The sequence below is a fragment of the Sorex araneus genome, chromosome 1 (assembly GCF_027595985.1).
Source record: "Sorex araneus isolate mSorAra2 chromosome 1, mSorAra2.pri, whole genome shotgun sequence".
Classification (NCBI taxonomy): domain Eukaryota; kingdom Metazoa; phylum Chordata; class Mammalia; order Eulipotyphla; family Soricidae; genus Sorex; species Sorex araneus.
Genome location: NC_073302.1, coordinates 211,671,490 through 211,686,504, shown reverse-complemented (window position 1 = coordinate 211,686,504; position 15,015 = coordinate 211,671,490). Strand labels below are relative to the sequence as shown.

Genomic DNA, 15,015 nt, shown 5'->3' with positions numbered 1-15,015 from the left:
CCACCACCTCACTTACACACATGCTCCCCACACTGGTTCCCTGAAATAGTTCCAGTAGAAAAAAAAAAAGATTTTTTTTTCCCCCTCAAGAAAGGAAAGAGAAACTCCAACCGCTACGGCACTACTTTTTCAGCTCGACTAAATGATCGTATCCTTTCTGGCTTCGAAACTTTTATACCTAAAAATCGAGAGAGGCGCTGCATTTTTTTTTCCTTCCCAGCTGAAACTGTCAAAACTTGGAGAAAGGGAAGCTCGGAGGCAGGCAGGGAGAGGAGAATCCCCGAAACTCCGTGGAGGTTGGGAAGATGCTGTGCCTCGAGGATTAGTTTAAACAGGGGGGCTATAAAAGATGTAACAGATGCAAACTGTAACACAAGGGCCATTAACCCTTTCTCTGCCGACCACACTCAGTTCCCCCCACCCCCCCACGCCCGGCACCTATTGTCTCCTGTGCTGGAAGCTTTGCGGAAAACCTGGAAAGTGAGTATCAGTTTCCACACATTTGCTGAGAGGGGTTGGTGGGGGGGGGGGGGGGGGCGGGTAGCGAGAAGGGGAAGTGAATGATTTAAAAAGCACCTTGAATTTAGCCTAAGCACCACCACCCTACGAGACTTTCAATGTAAGTTTGACACATTTTGTGATGTCTTGGCTTTCCTCTTGCCTTGACATTGGTGGGGAAATTTCTGAAATAAAGAAATGGCCACACCAGTGACTGGATGAAACAGCTGGCCTGTCTGTCTTCCTGCTGAGACTTACCCACGATTGCATATAAATACATGTTTAATAAAGTAAGCTGCTAGTTTTATGAGCATGTGTGTGTGAGAGAGAGGGAGAGAGGGAGAGACAGGGCATTTGTGCTGTAAACTTTATCTCGCTTGTTATTTCTAACTCTGGACTTGGTAATCTTGCCTTCATCATTATAGAGGGAGCATGTAAAATATATAAGTAGGTGGGAGATAAACACATTCATGTTAACCAGGCTCACCACTGTTCCTGAGAACTCCTGCTCTATCTCTCGACTTCTCAGTGCCAAAGTATGGAATGGGATATGCTTATATGTGTCTCCTGTGAAATCCGTGGCTGCATGACTTTGCCATTCAAAATGGAATTTCAAAAGTTAGCCTTAATTTTAAACCCTGCTATCCTGACAGCAGTTTTCTTCCCAGCTGTAGTGACCCCCCCCCCTTTTTACTTTGGTAAACGACTCAAGTTCCATGAGGACTTTCACTTCTTTATTTATCATCACAGAAGTGAGGTGTTACTTCACATACACACACACAAAGAATGAAATAAAGAAATGAAACTCGCCAGGCAGACAAAAACAGGCAACTTTCTGCTTAGAAAACAGCCTTCTCCTCTGGGAGATGATGGCCTGCCATGTCTTAGAGAAAGACTCGTCCCCGGATTTGGTCCGGTTGTATCGATTAAGTTTTGTCATTATTAACAGGTATTTGCCAAGTTTTAATTGCTGACTACAATGAATTGGAACTCGCTGCAAAAGCAGAACGCAGCCTCGCCCCTGGAACAGTTGTTTATTCTAACCCTCTAGTTCTCAATAAAACTTTTCTTAGGTTGGGGAGCAAAAGACACCTTTAGTTACCTGAATGCACAGGTAGAAGGCACATTGTTGGGGAGAGGGGAAAAAGGAGAGAAAGGGAAAGAGCTCGCACGGGAGTCCGAGAGAAATCGAAGTCACTCCTGGGAAAAGCTTTGCCATAAAGGAGCTAAACCCACCTGAAATTCCTACTCACAGTCGCCCGTCACTTCACACTCCCATCCATACTTACAAGAAGAAAAATCATAAACGGAGGCTTGGGGAATGACCAGACCCAAAAGGAATAAAAAGAGAAAAAAAGGGGAAAAAAACCTACCTGTGAAGTCTTGTTTGTAGTTTTGGCCAGAAATGGTGAGAAGAAAAAGCATGAAGAAGCCGCGAAGTGTGGGGGAGAAAAGGTGGAAGCGAAGAAACAGCTCCCGGAGCGAACTGTACAAAACCTCGCCAAGAGTGTCGGGAGGCAGGACCGTTATTCCTGCAGAGCAGGTTAGAACTGATCTCTTTTGGCCACTCCAGGAAACAAACCTGGGGACGGACTGACGTGTTACGCCTCTTCTAATGACATTTTTTTCTTTTTCTTTTCTGTAGGAGAGAGAGGAGAGACCCTGAAACACGCGCCACCTATCTTTGTGGGGAGGGATAATTGAAGCGCCCTGAGCGTGAGCATCATGTGAAAACGTGATCGCCAAGTTTCTCTCTGGGAAAGGATCTGGGATAGATTATACCTTGAAGTCTCCGCAAACGCTTTAGTGGAAGAAATGAAATTCCACCTCCCTCCCTTCCTCTCTCCCTCCCTCCCTCTCGCCTCCCTCCCTTCTTTCTCCACGCCCCCCCCGCCCCCCCCCCCCCCCCCCCCCCCCCGTCAAGCCTTTGGCATCATTATCCTCATCACTAAATCCTACAGAGTACAGGGCGGAAAACGGTGCACACCATTCACAGAACTGGAGAACCCTAAGAGGCGAAAGTTAAAGGGAAAAATCCTGAGTCCTCAGTCCAGATCGCCTCTTCTTGACCAGCTATCTCTAATGACCAGATTTGAGATGCTCATTAAGTTGTGTGGATTTCTCAGCACGGATTCTGGAAACTAAATTCTCTCTCTCTCTCTCTCTCTCTCTCTCTCTCTCTCTCTCTCTCTCTCTCTCTCTCTCTCTCTCTCTCTCTCTCAGATGCCAGGGTGGGGTGGGGTGGGGGGGAATGCTGCATGTGAGCTGCTGCATCTTAGTGACTATGTTGGGGTGTGTGTGTATGTGTGTGTGTGTGTGTGTGTGTGTGTGTGTGTGATGAATTTCTGGATTGGGTCCCAATACTAAAAAGTAGCTCCGCTTTAATACACACACACATATATATAAATACATATATGGTCTCTAAGTAAATTAACATGGATCTATCTACAGCTCAGAGATCTTACTACAAAATCAGGGAGTGTGTGGAGAGAGGCGAGAGGAGACAGGCCATAGAGGAACTTAGCAGGGAAGGAAGAGCATGATATTAAACGGCATGGGGTCTAAGTTTGGGAGTGTATATTTTTTGATATTGCAATTAAAGTAAAATTAAAAAGAAAAGACTCCACCTTTGCTCTGAAGGGATTGGTTATGTAAATATGAAAGGGATTTCCTGGAGAATACAGCTTTCTACTGTATGGTTAATTAAATAATCACTCAAAAGCTTCCAACGTGACGCTTCTGTCGTAATCCAATCAGGTTACATAGGTCCTAAACAAGAAAGATATTTTCCACATCTGGAAGTCAGCAATTTAGCAAGTACTGCACATTATTAACCAATTCAGAGCCCACTTCCCAGGGGAATTTTTTTTGAAGTTTAAGTGTTCTTAACCAATGCTCTGCTGTTTTGTTAATCAAAAAGCTGGTTTACACTGCACATAATTGGAACTAATATAGAAGTAAATAAAGACAGCCAAATTTGGGGATGCTGAGCACAGCCATTTATCGGAAAAGGAAGAAATTTCTTAGCCTCCAATGATTCAGGCTCAATTTCTTCAAGAACCGTGAGCCACCCACCACCTCTTTTTAAGAGTGAAAGTACTTGAGAACCTCCAAGCACAAATAAACTTCAATTCCCCAGCCTTTGTATTTCCATGCAAAGGTAAAGGTGGAGGTGTCAAGAGGACTAAAAAAATAACCTTATCCCCAATTTTCTGTTTTATATTGTTAATGGGTTCTAGCCACAGTTTTCAGTCTGATGCAATCTGAAACAAATAATACCCTGATCTAACACTAGACTTTTACTTATATTAAGATAAACTGCTTTGAACTGTGCTTTGAATGTGTGCCTAAAGCAAGACTTTGAATGCAAGAGTCCCTGGCAATTGCACTCAGAGGAGGGAAAAGCCAACCACATGGATTGCCACATCCACACTCCCAGAGATGCTTGGAGTTGTGTTTTGTATGTTTATTGGGGGAGGGGTGGGGATGGTGGAGATAGCCACCCAGCAAGACCAGTCTGTTCTTACTTTAGGATGCTAGAAAGTAAATGTTCACAGTGGGTTGTACTGTGATCAATGAGAGGAGCTGGATAAATTACTGTTCTACCCCTGTTACTGTTCTTACAGATAAAACACCTATAGCTGAGGAGCAATCCAGGTTGATAAACTAAAATTTAACCAGAAAGAAATAAAAATAGGAAAAAGAAAAAAAGGAGGAAGGAAGGAAGGAAGGAAGGAAGGAAGGAAGGAAGGAAGGAAGGAAGGAAGGAAGGAAGGAAGGAGGAAGGGTAGAAGAAAGAAGAAACATTTCTAACAGGGGTCATACACATTTTCCATTTTAAAACTTTCTGAAATATTATGACTATATTAAAATATTTGTATGACTTACCAAATTTCTCCTCTGAGAGCTCTATTATTAATATCTCCCTTGTCTTCCTTTTCCCCCCTCCCAATTTTATTTTATTTTCCTTTTTAAATGTGAGCCTGTTTTTCTGACAAGTTTGCTTGTCAGTCTCCCTTCTTGCATTCTCCGGGAGGAAGGAGCCCGTGGCGTGGAGGGGATCCAGGCTGGACCTCAGGCTTTGCGGAGTCTAGGTGGCCATTGAGAGTTAAGGCAGATACACTCAAGGCAAGCTTCAGGTCAAAGGATCCAATCAAACAGTGAACAAATCACTTGTCTTTATTATGTATATTAATGTCAGGTTACTGAAGATCTGACTTTTAAAAAAAGGCTCAAGTATTTCCATGAAAAACACCTAATCATCTGATTACCCCGGGCTCAGTAATTGTTCAAGTGGCAGGAGGCAGCCCCAACACTTAGCACTAGGAGTTCCGACACGCAAGTATTTGATTGGGGTTAAAAAAAAAAATCCCCCAAAACGCAAGTTTTTCTGTCAAGGTGGAGACTGGGAGGATGGCCCGGGGCAAGATCCCCGCGAGGGGTACGCGCGCCCGAACGCTGCCCTCCGCGCCCCCCACCCCGCCCCCACCCGCGCCTCCGCCTAACACGCCCCTGGCACTCCCCTCCTCATTTGACCGGGAGCGTTCCCACCAATGCAGAGAGAGTGGAGTCGGGAGGAAGCCGGAATATAAATTTGTTCCGAGCACTCCCCCGGTTGGAAGGCCAGGTCGGGGACAATGGGGACCGTGGGATCAGAGCGACGCCGGGGAGCGCTGGGCGCGGGGGAAAGTCGAGAGCGGACGGGGGGCTGCGAGCTTGCGGGTCCTCGCCCCGTTCCCGAGCCGCGCAGGGGCATCCCGGCTTCCCGGCCCATGTTCCCCGTGCATAATCCACCTCGAGATTAACGCAGAGCGCGGGGATTAAAACGGCAGAAACGTGCACACGGGAAGGAGACAGCAGCCGGGCAGCGGGGCCCGGAGCTCATCCTGCAGGGCTCCTCGGCGTCGAGCCGGGCGCCTCCCCCGGGACCCGCTCCCCGCGGGCGGATGGGGAAGATGCACTTTTGTCTCCCCTTCCCTGCAGCCGCGACCCGGTGCCCGTCCGCGGGTTCACCTCCCCGTCAATTTCCTCAAGTTTCACAGCCTCTCCCTACTCTCCCCTGCCCCCAGCGCGGCGGCCCGCCCGGGGACCCAAAGAGTTACAATGTTTCTGCCCTTGAACACGCAGGAATTCGAATCTGGCCACGACTAATGATTTTTTTTTTAAAGCAAATTCTGTTTATTTTGTACCATGTGGAGGGCGGGGGGGTGGGGGAAGACCTATTCTCGTTTTGAAACGGACTTGATAATTTGATCTAGAGGAATGATTTCGACCTTGTGCTGTTGCACAAAAGGCGGGCAACTTCTTGTAGAGTTGCAAGCAAAGGGTGATAAGGGGGACCCCTGCCTCGGGTTGTGTGTGTGCGGGGGGGAGGCCGGCAGGGGTCCAAGTGAAGCCAAACGGCTTTCTCACGTGCAAACTCGCAATCCAATCCTTTCGGAGTTGAGCCTAGGATAGGAGGGGAAAGTCTATTTTTAAAAAACCATAAGCATCTTTCTGAGAAGCCCTTTCAAACCAAATCAAAACTGGACCAGGGAACCACAGACCTTCCGTAACATCCCCGCTGCGAGGCCCGCGGGGCTGCGGAATCTCGCGCGTCACCTGGCCCCAGCGGGGCCACCAGCTGAGGGGTTCGTTTCGTTCTCTTGTATTTTTTTGCGATTTTTTCCTTTTTTTTTTTTTTAAAGTTCAGGCAGAACCTCGGCTTCAGTGCTTATTGCCAGCGTCTCTACTGACAGGAACCAGCAAACTTCAGGACTCAAATGAGCGCCTTAATTTATTGATGCAAAAACCAGGTCTGCTGGGCGCCCCCAGTTCTGGGCGCGCTCTGTCCCCTCCCCCCCGCCCCCCTCCCCGCCCCCCCCACGCCCCCAGCTTCGTTCCCCGCATCTGATCCCAGGGTCAGGCCCAGCCGCACCGGCGGGGGAGCACGTGGGGCGCGGTGGCGGGGGTCGGCCCCCGCCCGCCCGCCCTCCCCCAGACCCGTCCCCACCCGGGAGCCCCGCGACCCCCGCGCCGCCGCCCGGTCAGCTGACCCGGCCCGCGAGGCCGCTCCCCGCCCGCCGCCCCGTTTCCGGTCCCCCGGGTCCCCGGCTGCGCCCCGAGCCGGAGCCCGAGCGGCCGGGGCCGGGAGGTGATGCAGGGGGCTGATTAGCATGAGAAAGGCTGTGCCCGTCCGAGCCTCCTCCACGCGGCTGTCAATCTCGCCCGGGGGGGTGGGGGGCAGAGGAAAGGGGCCTGTGGGAGTCCCCAGAAAACTTGGAGTAAGTTGCAGGCGACGCAGGCCCGAGGAGGTGGCTTTCGGCGCAACTTGCAAGGCGGTGGCGTTCGGGGCGCGGGCGCCAGCAGCCTCGCGGGGGAATTGCAAGCCCAGATCTTCCTGCCCTCCCTCCCTCCTGCCCTCCTTTCAGCTCTCCCTGCCCTTTATCCTGCTTTTCTTCAAAATTCTTTCCCAACCATTTCCTCTATTTTCCTTTCTCTCTGCTCTCCCTCCCTGTTGCAACCTCCTGTTTTGTTTCTCAACCTGCCCTGCTCCACCTCGCTCGGATTCGCTTCTGCCGCCCCTAGAGATCCCGATTTCTCCTTTCGGGCGAAGAATTCAATGTTTAATAGGTGATTAATCGACCAGCTGGAGGTCAGAGACGCCCTGAGTCAAATAACTCCCTGGGTCTTCCGAAAAAGCAAGTTCACCAGGTGTTGGTGAAAAGTACAAACATAAAAACAAGTAAATGCTTCAGTCATCATTAGTGCCTTCTTATTCTGAATTACATCAACCCACGTGGACTTATAAAAAAGATTCCCCTACCACCACCCCACCTTGGAAAAAACTCGAATAATGCTTGGCCCAGGGAGTTCAGGCGATGTGGGAACAAATTTTTTTTTTAAATTTATGGTAAGATTTTATTGCTTAACAGATTTTAGGAATTGCAATAGACGGTAAAAAGAAATGTAAGATGCTTTAAAAAAATTACTATTTTGGAAAGTGTAAACAATTCCCAAAGCATCCCATGCCCAACAAAGATTTATCAGTTCAGAGTGAAACATCATGTCTTGCATTTTGTCCAGTGCTCAGCCAATTCACAGCTTGAGCTATGGGGTTCCTGGGGCAGTTTGCCTGATTATCAGGTGAGTGAATGCAGAACTGTTTGCCATGAATGTGACTGTTTATTTTTTAATTTTTCTTATTTTCCTGTCTTTCATTTGGGGCACGTTTGTGTTCTAGTAAATTTCAGAATATGCACTTATTTACAATTTGTTTGTTGAATTTTTAAAACTTCTTAGAAGTAAATTGAACATGTAGTTTAAGCACTATTTTTAGGCCAAGAAAAATAAAGATACATTAGAAAGTTTCATTTTATGCTTCATAATTATTAATTGACATTTTATGATGAATAATTAATCATCTGAATAATTTTGGTATCTCTGATCTGAACACATATTTGCATATCTAATGCTTGACTTTAAATATGTGGTTTTGCCAAAAAAATATCTGTTCTCTCAGGACAAAGAAACAAAGTAACATTTTAATAGGAAATTTCCGTTTAATAGTTGTGAAAGTTCGAGTTATACTATTATTTCTAGATGTCCATACAACTTTTTAATTTGTAAACCTTTTATTAGCAATTATGTACAAACATGTAACAGAACTACAAATAATTAGGAAAGACAATACCGTATAAAATCTGAGTCACCCTCCTCCTCAATGCAGAGATATGCACTAATTACCATATCTTCTTATTGGAATTTGATCATTGAACTTTTGGGGTATGTCTAATTATACAAGTCAAAGTAGGAAATTGAGGCGATTGACAATAATTAGGAGCTGGTATCTATGATATTTTTTCCTTTTTAAACTTCTTAATGAATGGGCTTATGTAAAGTTACTTTAAAATAATTAAAGCAAGATTATTTCTGATAGTTTTTAGAATCCAGTATCAATTGAAGCCCTATTTTGTATATCCATTTTAAATACTACACTTTCAGATTACTACCTGTGTGATTACAGGCAACTTTCTCAGCTTCCTTATGTACAATGTATAGATGTGAAGAGGTTCTTTTCCTTAGGGTTCTATTGAGAATTAAAGCAATGTCCCAAATCACTATAGTGTGGCTTTATTATTTTAATGAGAAATTGAGAAAGCAACATGGAGCACATAGATCAATTTTATATAGTAGAGATCCGTTTTGACTGCTCAAAAATAATTATTTACTTTTCAGTATGATTTTTATATTTTATTCTATCTAGAAATGCATGTGTGTCATTAAGTGAAGAAATAGCATGGAAAGCATTATAGAATTTATGACTGGTTATGATTTTTTAGACCAATTTAAAGGGTGGATAGCAACAGACAAGAAAATACAAGGCTTTTTTATTCTGTTCCTTAGAAGTTAATTTATTGTATATTCAACATAGTCATACTTTGGTATACATACCTGATTTCTTTTAGTACAAATGGATGAATGTGGAAGTTTAGAGTGTTCTTAGTCTTTGAGTGTAAGGGTTAAATGTGTAAAGCTCAGAAAACGGTCTTGAGCAAGACTTATGAGAAAAAAATAGGGCAAACTTACAATTTTGGAGACCAGGAATTTGGCTGTAGAGCACGAGTTGCTGTAAGACCATTCATAATGAAGTGAGCATTCCCTTTTAGAACTGTAGTTATCCTGGTGTTTGTGCTAATTTTTAGTACCTATGGAGGAGAAGAGAAATCAGTTTATTAAAGGGAAACTGAAATTCCAAAATCTCCTAAATGTTCACAATATGAGATTTCCTTTTTGATGCAAAAGCTGAAAAAAAAATCAATGCAAATGCTAGTGGGGAAAGCCATTGCAATGTTTAATATCAATACTGATGAGTTTTTCTTGTTTTAAGATGCCTCAAAACACTTAAAAGTTTCCTTAATCATTTCTTTTTCTCTCAAAGCATTCATTCTATGCTCCTTGCTGGTCAAAAACCACAAGAAGGGCCATTAGGACACTAGCTTAGAAGCTTGAAGTTGACTTTCACCCTTTCCCTCATGAAAGGGAAATGAGAATAGAAACTGTTTGCTCCTACAAATTGTCTAGTGACTGGGTAGAAACTTCACGAGGCTTCATGGTCTTGTTTAGTAGGTCCTAATTTTACAAAAAGATCAAGATTAGCGACTTAGTACTCTACTCAGTTCTAATTTGGCCCCGTTGTATGCATGAGTTTTTCCCAGGGTTGTTTCAGGTACTTAACTATACAAACCTTACTCACAAAATTGATCTCCAGGATAATCACAACTGTGAAATAATAATCACTAATGAAAAAGGTCCCTTCTCTAGGAGTGGTGGTTTTAGCTGTGACCTAAAACAAGCAATGACTTTGAAGTGTCTGGTTCTTCATAGACCTTTGAATCAACCAGGTCTACCTCCATGTACATGTGCCCCCCTCCCCAAGTATCTCCTATTTTACAGACATCCTTCTGAGCCCCATGGGTCCATCCTCACTCATGTTCACACTTCACATGTCCATCCATGCAGTGCACACTGCACTGCGACCCGCTTTAAATCCTCTTGGATCGTTTGGTTCATACTTGCATTTTCACATATAGCATATTTTGCTTTTGGGCCTAATACTTAGGTTTCTTTTTTTTCCACTTATAATATTGGCTTTGGTCCAATGCTCAGGTTCACTGCTTTCTCTGGCTTTGCTGCTGCATGCCCCACAAGTGCATTTCCTGGTTACGTCTTCCACACAGGACCCTTCACTTGGGAAATCTCCCATGTAGAGTTACCTCCTCATTTACCCTGCCTTCCGTCTTAGGGCAATCACAGAATGAGTTAGTGAGTTATGAGGAAGAGATCATGACACAGGCATCTCTAGGAATCATTTGAATTTTGTATACAATCTCTCTTAATCACTTGTTGACTGGGAATTGGGTATCAGCCTACTATACACTAGGTTCCTAAGAATCTTCTCAATGATATGATAATCGTGGCAAAGACTGAAGTTTTGGAATTAGATAGACTGGCCTTGACCCCCTGCCTGTGAGGCTCAATTGTGTATTAGGAACAAGTCATAAACACCTGTAAACCTCATTTAAAAATGATTTTATTTTAGGCACCATGATTTACAATACTATTAATAGGTGCCACTCCCTGTGGTGCTCTGCCTAGCATGGCAGGCCAGATGGTTAAATACTCAGCTGGTGGTGCCGGGGGCTTTGAGGGCCACACCCAGCAGTGCTTGGTGGGCCCGTGGTGCTGGGAATTGAACTTCCAGCTTGTCTCACACATGCTAGACATGTGTTCTATAACTTGAGCTCAATTTCCAGCCCTGCACCTCATTTTGATTATTATTTAATTAATTTAGTTATTTGGGTGGCACCTGGTGGTGCTTAGGGGCCGCTTCTGGTTCTATACTCTGGCATAACTCTTGGTGGTGCTTGGGGGACCATGTGGTGCTGGGAATTGAACACGGGCCTGCTCCATGCACAACATGTATTCAGCCTGTAGAGCTCTTGCTAGCCCCTGGCCCTCATTTATAAAATAAGCCAAGGCATACTTAGATGTCAGCTGGTTGTGGTGAGGGAAAAGGTGACTCTACTTATAAAATATCCAGTACAGTTTGGGTGTGTCAATAAATTGGAATTTCTTCTGGTTCCTTACTTTAAAAATATATGAAGTTAAATGAAAAAACTGGAATGCACGTAGCAGGTATTGGATGGAATGCTTGTTCTGGTATTATATAATTATTTCATGATTTGATTAGGGTCAGTTGAATCAGTTTTTTTTTTTCTTTTTGGGTCACACCCGGCGATGCACAGGGATTACGCCTGCCTCGTGCACTCAGGAATTACTCCTGGAGGTGCTCAGGAGATCATTTGGGATGCTGGGAATCGAACCCGGGTCAGCCACATGCAAGGCAAATGCCCTACCTACTGTGCTATGGCTCCAGCCCCAGTTGAATGAGTTCTTGCATTACATAGGAAGTAGGGCCTACTGATAACAAAAACGAGAAACATAACAGAAATTCTCAACGTTGGAGTCTAAGGGATGGGAGAGATGATGATAGCATCATGATGAGAATCTCTGAGAGGAATAGCTGTTATTATAAAGAAAACATCTATTTGTAATTTGATTATATACTTATATTGTTAAAGAAACTCTACCCCCCCCACCCCCGAAAATCTCCCCGTTTAATCTGGCAGAGGAGGAAGCTTTCTTGCAGTGAGCTGCCTGAGAGCAGGATTTGTCAAGTCCCCCTTCTGCGCTGGGAGAACAGCACGGTGACTATCAGTGAGCACGACCATGACACGTGCTCCAACCCCATAACTGAGTGAGGGTGGGCTTGGGCTTGAGGGAGTCTGTAAGCCAGTACCCAGCTACGAAGTGTGCCATCCTGGGTGAGCACTGCCCGCAACCATGAGTAGCCTCTGGTCGTCAAAACAACATCCATGAAAGGGGAAGGGGAAGGAAGTGGAAGTGTCCAAAAACTTGTTAATTTTGCTGAAACTCCAAAGAGTTGAAGGAACTGGGAGGAGACAGGAGGATGAAAATGTTTTCCTGCATTCTCTTTTATTTTCTTTTTACCTTCCAGCTGAGTGCCACAATAGAGGTTTACGTTTTAAAATAAAAGATAAAATAAAAGGTAAACTTTTACACGATAGAGGGTATAGACGTTGCTTCACTTTCCTGCCGTCGAATCTGGGAGTGTGGTTGTGTCAGCAGGGCTTGGCGTGAGCCACTGTGTATGTGACTTTTTTCCCCTCTGCCCTAGAAAGTTGATGTCAGGGGAGGACCGGGCTGTGGACACAGGGAGCATATTGTTCCACTGGTTCTGCTACAGTGCAAACCAGACTTCTTTCAATCTCTTTCTGGAACTAACTTTGCTACACAGGCAAAAAGTCTGTTCCTATTAGGTTTTGATCTTGGCCATTGTGGAGGCCATAAGTATGGCTCCTGTGGCAAGGGGTAATTTTCCTGGGCTGAGGGAAGCTGGCTCACCTATTGATCTTGGCACATGGCTAGCACCCTTTAGACAAGAGGGACAGAACAAAGCTAAGAGTAAACAGAAAAATCCTGATGTTTTAAAAAGAGGGAAGAAAGGGAGCCCTCACCCCTCCCATTCTTTTATAGACGAATTTCTAGGTACTTATTCGAAGTTTCAATTCAGATAAATCAGAGTAATTATGAGTGGCATTCAGTCTCAATTGTATTATGTCTTGAAAAGATATTTCTAATAAGTTAGTGTTGCCATTCCATAAAGATGATCTTAAAGATGTTTGGCTGTTATTAAGGGGGCTGGAGTGATAGCACAGCGGGTAGGGTGTTTGTCTTGCATGTGGCCGACCCGGGTTCGATTCGTCCGCCCATCTTGGAGAGCCCAGCAAGCTACGGAGAGCATCCTGCCTGCACGGCAGAGACTGGCAAGCTACCCATGGTGTATTCTATATGCCAAAAACAGTAACAAGTCTCACAGTGGAGACGTTACTGGTGCCCGATCAAGCAAATCGATGAGCAATGGGACAACAGTGCTCCAGTGCCTTGCTGTTATTGGAGAGGATTCTCATATGCGGGGGATATAGGCATGGTCATGTACAACAGGCTCACAGTGGCACTTGAAATCTCAATGGACTTTGAATTTGGGCAAAGTAATGCTTTTTATGACATTAAAGCAAAATAACTTTACCTAGAATTCTTTTTTTGGGGGGCGGGGCAGGGGCATATCTGGCTGGGCTTAGGTTTTATTCCTGGTTGTGTGCTCAAGGATTACTCTTAGTAGTGTGGACAAATTTGTTTTTTGGTGGGGCTGGGGATCAGACTGCATTCAGCCTGTGTGTAAGGCAAGCTCCTTACCTCTAGTACTGTTTCTAGCCCCTACTTCGACTCTCTGTAACCATTTACTATCTTTAAATATCTAATTATTAAATAGTTTTACAAATGAAGGTGAACTATCATTGATATGTCTATCGCAAATCCTTGGAATAGGGCCTGTTATATTATAAGTAGCCGTTTATCATATCTGCTTTTCATGAAGGATCTTAATAGGCATTTCACCTGACTTCCTGTTCCACACATATAGCAATTTAAGATAAGAATGAGGATAGTTAAGGCTCAAAGTGAGGGAATGTATCCATGTGTACCCATACAATCTTATTTCTCTGTCACATTCTGTGTGCAGTTACACTATTTAACACAACTATTTTGTTCTCCCTCTCGTGTCAATTTATATACAATATAAGAAAAACTTGAAGGAAAAAAGTCAGACTGTGCATATTTATGTTTTTCTCTTTAAATGGCTCAACTAAAAAGATGAGTCTTTATGCTTTATTTTTAAATAAACATATTATGATTTAATAAAATAAAATAAAATAAAAATTTTTCTACAAAAATAAGAAAAACAAACTATAAAGAGAGTATAGAGTGGAGTAGCAAAGTATAAGGTTTGCTTATGAAGTCAGTGTGAAGTTGTAATTCAGGATACATGATCCCTTCACTTCCACATACCACACAAGAGCTACATAAAGCAATCTGAGAAAATGGGGAGTTTTGGTTTTTCCCCTTCTTTAAGTAAAAGGGCAGCTAGATGGTTTTCCTGCAGTGGCTTCATTCTTATATAGAATAGTAACTGGCTGTCCAAAGATATCATGGAGAAAAGTCTGACTTATATATACAGTTCTTTCTCTAATACTCTTTCTCTTTTTCCCTTTGCTCCAAGCCCTATTTCTCTGGGCACTCACCTTTTTAATTTTTTTACCTTGCTTTTGATTCTCTCTATTCAAAGAAAAATCTATATTTCAAAGATATCTTTGTCCACAGCCTTCAAATGGTCTTTGCTTTTGAATAGTAAGATATGACCTCAGAATTTGAAATTTCCACTGTGTGGCCAAAAATTGCCTAGAGGAAACAAAATGTTTACCTGGAATATGTTGACAGTATGATAGGATTGCTATATTCCTGCTGCCTAGCATTGAACTGGTGTGTAAGAGGTGCTGAAAAAAATCTCTGTTGAGTGTATGCATATGTGAATATTATAAAAAAAAAAACACCAAACTTAAGACAACGGATGACAAATGAAGGTGAACAAATGAAGGTGTTTTATATGGCCAATAAAGGTTAGGAGGCATTAATGTAGAGGCAAAAATTACTTATGTTTACAAACAGGATTTGACTATTATTTTTGAATTCTGAGTATATTTTATTTCCAATATGAAATATCCAAATCATTTACCAAGCAATAGAGATTTAACAGTCCCTCAGTCACTGACTTGCAAAGGAAATTTTCAATACAAATAAAGTCATACATATTTATACTAGGGTAATTCAAAATAACTTCCTCACATAAGCACTGCTACGTTCAAATAAAATCTTGCCAACACTTCTGAGTACATTGCTTTAAGAAAAAAAATGCTCCCTGTAGCGTCCGAACTATTTAAAAATCTTGCCAACTTCCTCAACATACATCAGTTATCTCTGTTCAAATCACTGACAAGAATTTAAAAACTGCTTCATCAGAACAACTGTTACCCTTTCTCATCTCTAGTTAGAACCTGA

The 15,015-nt window shown here is 43.6% G+C and overlaps 1 protein-coding gene across 3 annotated transcripts in view; it reads right to left on the bottom strand.

Annotated features, from left to right (window-relative positions):
- The window catches only part of ZEB2 (zinc finger E-box binding homeobox 2), a 139,873-nt gene extending 137,866 nt beyond the window's left edge, over positions 1–2,007 (bottom strand). For 2 of the 3 annotated variants that reach the window (XM_055146874.1, XM_055146893.1), the window contains exon 1: positions 1,872–2,007. The gene's annotated coding sequence lies outside the window, so the exon portion shown is untranslated. Of the gene's footprint in view, positions 1–178; positions 309–1,871 lie in introns of those variants that run through there. The other variant, XM_055146888.1, reaches the window with a different exon arrangement.
- Positions 2,008–15,015: the final 13,008 nt, after the last annotated feature.